Raw genomic sequence first — 10184 nt, 5'->3', positions numbered from 1 at the left:
CCTTTAAACTCATTCTGGAATCATTTTTTATCCCTTACTTACCTCCCTTGACAGTATGGAGTAATTATAAAACAATATGATAAATACTAAAGAGACACATGTCAAATACTATGAGAACAGGGAACAGCCTTATACTTCCTCTTGATGGGATAGCTGACAACAATTTAAAAGATGTGTTTATATTTGAACAGTGTTTTTTTTTTTGAAACTAGATTTAGAAAGCATCCAACTCATTTACTGTTTGATTGTTCTCTCCTATGTAAGAATGTTTATACTGGCTTATCACATTATCATTCAAAGTACCTCAATTACAATGAAACCAAAATCAAATCAACCTAATAAGAAAAAAAATTCAATTCTCCCACAGTGAAAAGTGAAGGAAAAAAATAAATTGAGAAAGTTAGAAGGAGAAAGTAACAAATATTTGTCATTAAAATGACCATAGAATTGTTTAATATACTAGAATTAAATAGATTTGTTTAAGCCAATCAGTCAATAAAACACCTGAAGATATATATTATCATCTAAACGCATCGTGTGACAAATTTGAAAGAAGTTCAGAAAGATGTCAGAGGTCTAAACCCAGAGGTCAGGGTTTAGAGCTAATACTATATGATGAGTACTAACTTGGAATTGTTTTCATAATTACATAAAGAGAATGGAGCAAAAGGGCATAGTGTTTCTGTTTATGGCTCAAGAAACTCATCTTGGAATTATGCAGCCTCCAATCCTCTGTGCTGATCCACAATTTTAATTAATAAATAACTTATAAAATTTATCAGTTGTCGACAGTATCTGCAGCCTTCTTGAGATAACTGCTATAGACAGAATTTTTCTGTTCTGAACCAAATTTAAATGGTGAAATCCTACCCCCTGGTGGTGGAATTAGCAAGTGTGGCTTTTGGGGGCAGGAAGGCGGAGCTCTCATGAATGGGGCTTGTGTCTTAAGGACTCCCAGTGAGCTCTCTCACACCCTCTGCCAAGTGAGGCCATAAGAAGAAAATGGCCATCTATGAACCATGAGGCAGGTCCACAACAGGCACTGGATCTGTTTTTAACTTCATCTTAGACTTCTCAAACTCCAGAACTTTAAGAATAAATTTATTAGCCACCTAATTTATGATATTCTGTTACAGCAGCCCAAACAAGCTAAGACAATTACATCAACTTACCCAGAAAGTAGCATCAGCTCTTCCTACAGGTAATGCCATCTTCACATTATGACTCTGGTTTTCTTAAAATAAGTGTTTTTTTCATCCCTGGAAAATTGGTAATAAAATGTAAATCAGACTTGTAAACCTGTCATTTGTATTCTAGCTTTGAGAATAAGTTTTATTGCTGGCATGGGTGATAAATGCCTGTAATCTCAGCTAATTGGGAGGCAGAGTTAGAAGGATGACAATTCAAGGCAAACCCTGGCAAAGAATAAGTTTCGTCGCCAGTAGGATCATCTCCAGATATTTAAATTTAAAGTGTTTTCAGTGTTTAAGAGATTTTAACATGTAAGCCCTATGATTTCTAATAAACTATGAGATTGATTTTAGAATTTGGATTTAATTTGAATGTTATAAAATAATTTTCCAAAATATATAAATGGTATTGTGATATTGAAGTTAGTTTAAGATTAGTTACATTTATGTTAATTTATTGGGTGGATGATTGTTCAAGTACTTGAAAATGACGATAGGCCTGTACTTTGAAGTATTTAATGACAAAATTAAACATAATAATTACAAATGCATTGAAATTATTTTATTTACTAAGTTTATAAATAGTTTAAAATGTTTAAATTGAGGTGATTAAAGCCTTTCCCAGTAATTGTTCTTATTTATATAACATTGACTCAATTCATAAATTTATAAAACTGACAAAATCATGAGATTCTGAAGAAAACTAGGTTGTAATTTTATTACTTTAATAAACTGAATATTGACTTAAAATCCAAGCAGCTTTAAATAGTTTGTTTAAACTTGAAAGCTCTTCTATGATGACAAAAAATGCAGGTGAGAAACTAAATGTCCAGTGTGACAGGCATAGAGATTTCAAGTTGGAAACCACTAAAACTACAGTCAAAGTAATATCAAGCATGACTGAATTAAGCTTTCTCAATTTGGAAAAGCACCTGATTAGGGTTGTTCAGTGGAAAGCAAAAACAGTGAAGCAAAAAATAATAAATTAAGAGGATGAGTATTCAAATAGGGGCAGTTTTTTACTACCTAAAAAACATGAAAGGTAAGGTGTCCTTGTCAACATTAAATGTCCAAAAACATTGGAAAGAAAAATAATGTCCTAATGCCCTATACTTTCTATTCCCAAGTAAGTCATCTTTCATTTATTGATGCTACAGGATAGTCTGAGTGATTTTTCAAGGGCTCAAAAAATATAACATTGATAAAACCCTAGAATAAATAAAAAGCTTCAAGCTATGGAATCAGCAGAGGTGCCCAGCAACCAATGCATGGCTAAAGAAAATAGGCATATATATACGTATACATATATATATATATATATATATATATATATATGTATATATATGTGTGTGTGTGTATGTATGTGTGTATATATATTATATTAAATATGACATATATCATTAAAATATGATATATATCATATTTTAATACTTTAATACATACATATAATACTGTATGGTATATACTCAGCCATAAAGAAAAGTGAAATTATGTCATCTTCAGGAAAACAGATAGAACTGGAGATCATTATGTTGACCAAGATAAGCCAAACTCAAAAAGCCAAATATTGTACATTTTCACTAATCTGTGGAATCTAAACTCAAACTGAAGATGATAATGATGAGATAGGAATATAAAAGAGATAGTGTCAGGATATGAATACATGCAGCTATGCCCACCTGACTTTTGACAAAGGCACCAAAAACACACAATGGAAAAGACAGCCTATTCAACAAATGTTGAAAAAAACTGGATCTGCATGCAGAAAACTGAAACTAGATCCATGTCTCTCACCCTGAACAAGTATCAACTCAAAGTGGATCAAGGACTTTAATATAAGACCTGAAACTTTGAAACTAGTGCAGAACAGAGCAGGGAATACACTGGAATTAATAAGCATAGGCAATGATTTCCTAAATAGGACTCAAATGGCTCAGCAAAAAAGAGAAAAGATTGACAAATGGGACTACATGAAATTAAAAACCTTCTGCAAAGCAAAGGAAACAGTCACAAGAGTAAAGAGACAGCCCACAGAATGGAAGAAAATCTTTGCCAGCTATACATCTGACAAAGGATTAATAACCAGAATATACAGGGAGCTCAAAAAAACTAAACTCTAAAAAAATCAATGATCCAATGAAGAAATGGGCAAATGAAATGAACACAGCCTTTTCAAAGGTACAAGTCCTAGTGGCCAAAAATCACACGAAGAAATGCTCACCATCCCTGGCCATAAAGGAAATGCAAATCAAAACTACATTAAAATTCCACCTCACTCCTGTTAGAATAGCTGTCATCAAGAACACCAACAACAACAACATGTGTTGGCGAGGATGTGGGGAAAAAGGAACCCTCATACATTACTGGTGGGAATGTAAATTAGTACAACCACTATGGAAAAAATGGAGGCTCCTCAAAAACTAAAAATAGAACTCCCATATAATCAAGCAATTCCACTCCTATGGAAATATCTGAAGGAATGTAAGTCACCTTAAAATAAAGGGACATGCACACCCATGTTTTTTGCAACATTATTCACAATAGCTAAGCTATGGAAACAGCCAAGATGCCCACTACTGATGAATGGATTAAGAAAATGTCATATTTATACATAATGGAATTTTATTCGGCCTTAAGGATGAATGAAATTTTGTCATTTGCAGGTAAATGGGTAGAACTGGAGAACATTATATTAAGTGAAGTTAGCCAGGTTCAAAGGGCCAAAGTCACATGTTTTCTCTCATATGTGGAATATAGACCTAATGCAAATACAGCAATAGTTTGAAAACAGGTCATGCTAAGGGGAGATCACATACAAGAGAGGGAAGGTAAAAGAAGGAAGTTAAGAAAGTGAATATGGTTGATGTACTTCCTATATAAGAATTAATATGGGATTTTAAACCTGTTGAAATCACCATAAGAAGGGGACAAAGGTAAGAAGAAGAATAGAGATGAACCAGTTCAGGTTATAATACATATATACATGGAAATGTCACAAGAAAACTCTTTGTACAGCTATCTTAAACAACCAAAATGTCATTTTTCTTTTACAAAATTGGGAGAATGGAAGGCAAAACAGGTCCTGTCTTGGGGGTTCATACCATTGATAGGGAGAGAATATGGGGAAAGGGTGTAGGAGGGTAAATATGATGCAAATATGATGTACACATATATGTAAATGGAAAAATGATACCTGTTGAAACTATTCCAGGAATGGGGGAGGGAGGATAAAGGAGAATAATGAAGGGGGTGAATTCAAGTACGATATATTTGATATATGGTAAGAACTTTTGTAAATGCCATGCTGTAACCCTAGCACAACAATAAAAAAATAAATTAAAAAATAAAGTAAAGTAAAGAAAACTGGCCAGTTTAAAAATAAAAAAGGACTGTTGTGGGGTGGGGGGAACCAATAGGAAGGAGGCAGGGGAAAAGGAAAGGGTACTTACAGATGTAGAATATGGAAATATGTTACATGTATATGCATTAAGACAACATAATGAAACTCACCAAACACTGTTTGAAAAAGAGGGGAGAAGGAGGAGGAAAATAGAAATGTAATAGAGGGGGTGAACTTGTTCACACTGTATACATGTATGGAATTATCACAATGAAACCCTTTTGTACTATTAATGTATGCTAATTAAAAAATAAAAATTAATCAGACTGACAATGGCAAAGAGGTGTTATCAAAGCAAAGAACTTGATAATAAGAATGGAAGGCTACAAATGAATTACAGGTCTTTTTTATGTTCATGATTAATGTAAAATTCAAAGTTCAAGACCCTGCTAGACAGATTTTAGCAGTGACTTAGCTTTTTCTCTCCATTTACTTTCTTCTCAATACTGAGGAAAATGGGGGTTTGGGCACCATATTCTTTATTCAATGAATTGGGTGGAATCCCTTACCATTTTTTGAGTAAAAGTTATAATAATTCTATGGGTAATGTCCATTAAGTAGCTATATATCAACAATGACTTAGAATTTTATATTTTTAAGTATTAGTCTATAAGAATTGCAAGAAAAAAGATGCATAATAACCATTTTAACTGCCAAGAATTGCTCAAATTATTTTTATAAAAAAAATGTTACAGGAGTTCGTACATAGGAAGATGAAGGATTGTGGTCTGAGGCTAGCCCTGAGCAAAAATGTGAGATCCTATTTGAAAAACAGCCAAAGCAAAAAAGTGTTGGGGAAATGGCTTAAGTGGTAGAGTACCTGTGTAGCAGTTCAAAACCCCAGTACCACTAAAAAAAAAAAAAAAAAAAAAATGGGATTTTGTAATTGTTAGCCCAAGAGGTTTTTGTTTGTTTGTTTTGGAAAATAAAGTTATTTCTATAAGTGGTTTTATTAAGGTATAATTGAAATGCAATAAACTACACATGTTTAATGTCTACAATTGATACATTTTGGCATGCAAATACATCTATGAAAACATGATTGAAGTCATCATGTTTTCATATCATGACTTCAATCAAGATCTTCAATCAAGATAATGGGACATCAACACCCCTGAAAGTTTCTATCCTGCTTCTCTCCTGTTCCCACCCCTCTTATTTCTAGGCTACTAATGTCACTCTATTTTACTTTGCTTTCTCTAGAATTTTATATAAATTCTATATAAATGCAATCATAGACTATGTATACTTTTTTTCTGGCTTTTTTTCACAGCATAATTATTTTGAGACTAACCAGATTTCTGCATGTATGAAAAGCTCATTCATTTTTATTGATGAGTGCCGTCACTGCATAGATATAATATAATTTGTTTCTTTGTTCACCTGTTATTGGGCATTTGGGGTTTGGCCTATTACAAGTAAAGCTGCTATGAACATTCATGTGTAACTCTTTGTTTGGGCATATCTGTTCTTTTTTCTGTGGTAATTGCCTATAAGAGAAATGGCTGGTCAGTATGCTAGGTGTATGTTTAACATTTTAAGAAGCCACCTACCAGGTCTCCAAAGTAGTAATACTATTTCAAATTGCCACCAGCAGTGTATGAAGGTTCAAGTTCTTGCACATCCTCACCAACGCTTGGCCATTGTAACAGGTGTATATTGATAGCTAATGTTTAACTGAATGACTTATAATGTTGACTATATTTAGATTATTTTAGTTTCCTCCTCTTTACCATGTAGGGTTTAAGTTATCCTGGGTTTTGCCTAATTTCTTGGTGCTGGACACTGAATGTTACTGTGAGCTATGCTCCTGGTGTCAAGAATTTGGGAGTACAATAAAGGGAAAAAGTTTAGTTCTATTTTAAAAATTTTAAGTGCAATCTAATACTACATGTATGTTTCATATTTGTATAGTATTTAAAAATATAATATAATAATAAAGTATTCGTGTATTTATTAGTCAAGTATAATAAATATATTTGTTATATTTATCTGAGATTTTAATAAAAGAAAGAATTTGAGTGTATGCTTAGGAAAAAAACACCATAAAATTACACAAAATTCCATTCTAAGAATTTATCATTGTGCCTTGAATTAAGTAGGAAGTTAAGATTTACTGCCTCAGGGAAAGCAAAATGACAATTACAGTACAAACCTCTCAGAAATAGGAACTTAATAGAAGTCTGTACACTTACGAAGAAAGGAAAATATCACGAGTTTCCTTTTGTAGTGTCAGGAAATAATTTACAAAAGAAAAAAACACAGATGGTCTTGGGTCTACCTTTCTTGGAAAAACACAATCATGACACACTCAACTGCATTTCATGTGTGCACACACATACATTTGCTCCAGTGTTTTTTGGGTTTTCCCCCCTTTTTTGGAATTTCTAAAATCACAAAGACCTCAAATTCACTTTGCTTGGCTTTTTGACTCTTAATGTCTAAACAATCCTCACTTTATCATTTGTTATCACATTCCTTGGTTTAAAGAATTGAATGGCCTATCACACAATTCCCTAATGCTGATAGGCTTTATCATTAATCACTTTATAATTTCACATCTTATCTCTCCAACTGGGTTGTAAATTCTTTAGTAAGTTCCTGGGTATAATTCTGATTTGGGATATCAAGAAACAATGATTTAAGAAGTTGTGCACAATGCAAATCTGGAATAAAAATATTGCTTGAGTGAATGAACAGGTATTTTTGACATGTAATCAGTGGGTTCTTTTTTGTTGTTAGATACCTAACTTTATTTAAATTTAACCATAATTTACTTTAATAATTCTATCAAATAGTTATCACAGACATCCTTAAAAACACGTAAAATGAAGGATTGAAGTCTCAGAAAAGGATTGAAGTCTCTACCATACACATTATTTTTGTGTTCTGCTTTTTAAAAACTTTCTGTATTAACTTAGAGCAGATGCTCTAAGAGATGGTCTTAGAGACCATCTTTAAATCTCATTAGTATTGAGTCCATGCTTCTGTATGAAGCCTTCTACGACTCTCCAAGCCATAGTCATTGACTTTGAAAAAACCATACAGTTTATTTGGAATTTTACCAGATACTATTTGAGAATAACTCATTTTTAGTTTGCAAAGTGCATTGTAAATTTTATTTTCACATCTTTACATTTTAAAGTCATAGTGTGAACAATTTGACAATAGAGATCCTAGAAAACTTGCATCTGGAAGTCAGAAGCCTGGCTTGGAATCATGGTTCATCCTCTGACTGGTTATAAGATTCTGACACTGTGTTTGGTAGGGGTTTCATAGATATTTGTGGGATAAAAGAATGAAAAATTGTCCTTTCTGAGCTCAAAAGGGGGATGATCTGAGCAGAAGGAGAGAGGGAAAGGAAAGTTATTGATGGTAGAAAAGGATCAAAATACATTACATGTATTTATTCAAAGGTAACATAAAGAAACTCACAAAGCACTGTATAAAAAATGGAGGAGAAGGAGAAGAGGTAATGGGAATATGATGGAGGGTACAAACTTGTTCAAAGTAAACTGTACACATGTATGGAATTATCTCAATGAATTTCCTTCATATTATTAATGTTTACTAATGCAAAATATAACAAAACTATTAAAAATGTAAAGAAGCAATTGTCAATGACTTGTGATCAAGTTAGAGAAACAAAATAAACAATACAACTTACATTTTAAAAAATAATGAAAAAAGTAAGAAACTTAAACCTTATGACTCTCAGTTTCTTAATCTACTAAGTAGGTCTAATTATATCTAATTTAGAGGAACATTATGAAGACTGACAGGCATAATACATTAAATATAATTATCTGTAATATTAAAATGTTTACTTCAGGACATTAGGAATCTGCTTGCCTTTAAGTTTCCCACAGACCTAGTACATGTTCATTGTAGGAATTTCCAAAACATCTTTCTCTCTGAAATAAAATAAACTCAGTTCTCTCTCATTTCTCCTCACTGTACCTGATTTATTGTCTTCACAATACTTACCCAAGTGTATATTTCTTTGTATGCCCACCACTTTATGTCTAGATATTTAACCATGCTGTGTGTTGAATTCTATGAACTATACGCATCTTGTACAGAACCTGCCCATGTGTTTAGACCTTCTGAGGATTACCACATTCAGGGTGCATAAATGTAGGTCGCACTCTTGGGTTACCTGTGTGAGCCAATCTCAGGACAAGAGGAAACAATTTCTACTGCCACCCAAACTCTCATGGTGAGATAAGGAGAGTGAATTCTCTTTTCCTCTGAGAGGTGTTGGAGGGACTCTGGCAGGAACTGGTGGGAAATTCCTGGGAAGTACATTTTTTCCATAGGAAGGTCTATTACCTTCTTCAGGACAAAAAGACTTCTTTCTTCAGGATCTTAAGTTTCATAAGGTCATGAGAGAATATTCAAGAACATCAAACTACCAGAGGAAGGAATTTGTTAAAAATCTGTATTTCTCAGGACCCATCTGCAGGGACTCTAATTTGTTAGGCATAGTGTCCAAAAATCTGCATTTAGCAACCATGACTCACCCTTATGTTGATGCAAATGGTCTCCTGGCCCCAATCCAGGAAGGATTGCCAGGCTAACCAGAACTCTTTTCTCCAAAGAGGTAGGCACCTTCCTTGGCAGTCATTTGGATCTCCAGTGGTTTAAAAGGTGGTCTCAATGCTGTTTTAAGAACGTCCTTAGATATTTCCAGAAAAAGAAGATCAAAAAGGTAAAGTATTAAAAAAAACTGGCAGATGTAAAGTGGTTGAAAAATGAAGGTTCTGGGAGCCATGCTAAAGGAAGGGCCTTGTTTTCAGATAGCTGAATGTTAACAGCTGAAATTTTGGTGGACAGTTAGGCACACATCTGCGTGACTCCAGAAGGGAAAATCTTTTTATTCCAGTATATTGTATTCTAATGTATATCCCACATGTGGTGCATCCAGGTCAATGATTTGTCTCACAAGCATGTCTATGATCACAGTGACACCAATTTTCAGCAAAAATAAGTTGAAATAACAATTGACATTTTATTTAAATGAGAATAGCACTTTACTCTCCAGTAATTCCAGATTGTTCTTATACTTTTCCCATCCTATCTCTAGGTATTTACTCATTCAATTCTATTCTCTAAAATGCCTTTCCTCCTATTTTCCTACCTAGTGAACTCTTATTTATTCTTAAAATTAGACAACTCCTTTAGGAAGGCACCTTGATTCCAGGCAGAGCTAATTTTCTATAGGTCTCTTGGGTGTCTGTGTACCTCATAAGTGAGGCACTATTTGTCCTGTCTTCCTGTTCCTTCCTGTCTTTTAAAGGATGTATATATAGTATACAGCCTTGGGAGGTAAATACAGTGAAGTAAATGGCAGATTTACTTACTGATGAGATATATAGGTTCCTTAAGCTCAAGCTGTCTCACCTGTGAAGGAAGCCCTTATGCAATGGTCACTTGAACCCCTCTGCCTCACTATCATGGCAAATGTTGGGAATGAGGAATTGATGCAGCCATGATATTCTTGTTTGTGTCATGAGTAACAGTTCTTTGTCTTTGACCCCAAAGTACTGTATCATATGCAAGCTCCTATAAAGCTATGTTTTAATTTATTAGCT

This window comes from Castor canadensis, chromosome 7, assembly GCF_047511655.1.
Source record: "Castor canadensis chromosome 7, mCasCan1.hap1v2, whole genome shotgun sequence".
NCBI lineage: Eukaryota > Metazoa > Chordata > Mammalia > Rodentia > Castoridae > Castor > Castor canadensis.
The sequence above is the reverse complement of the archived record's forward strand: the minus strand, read 5'-3'. Positions refer to the sequence as shown.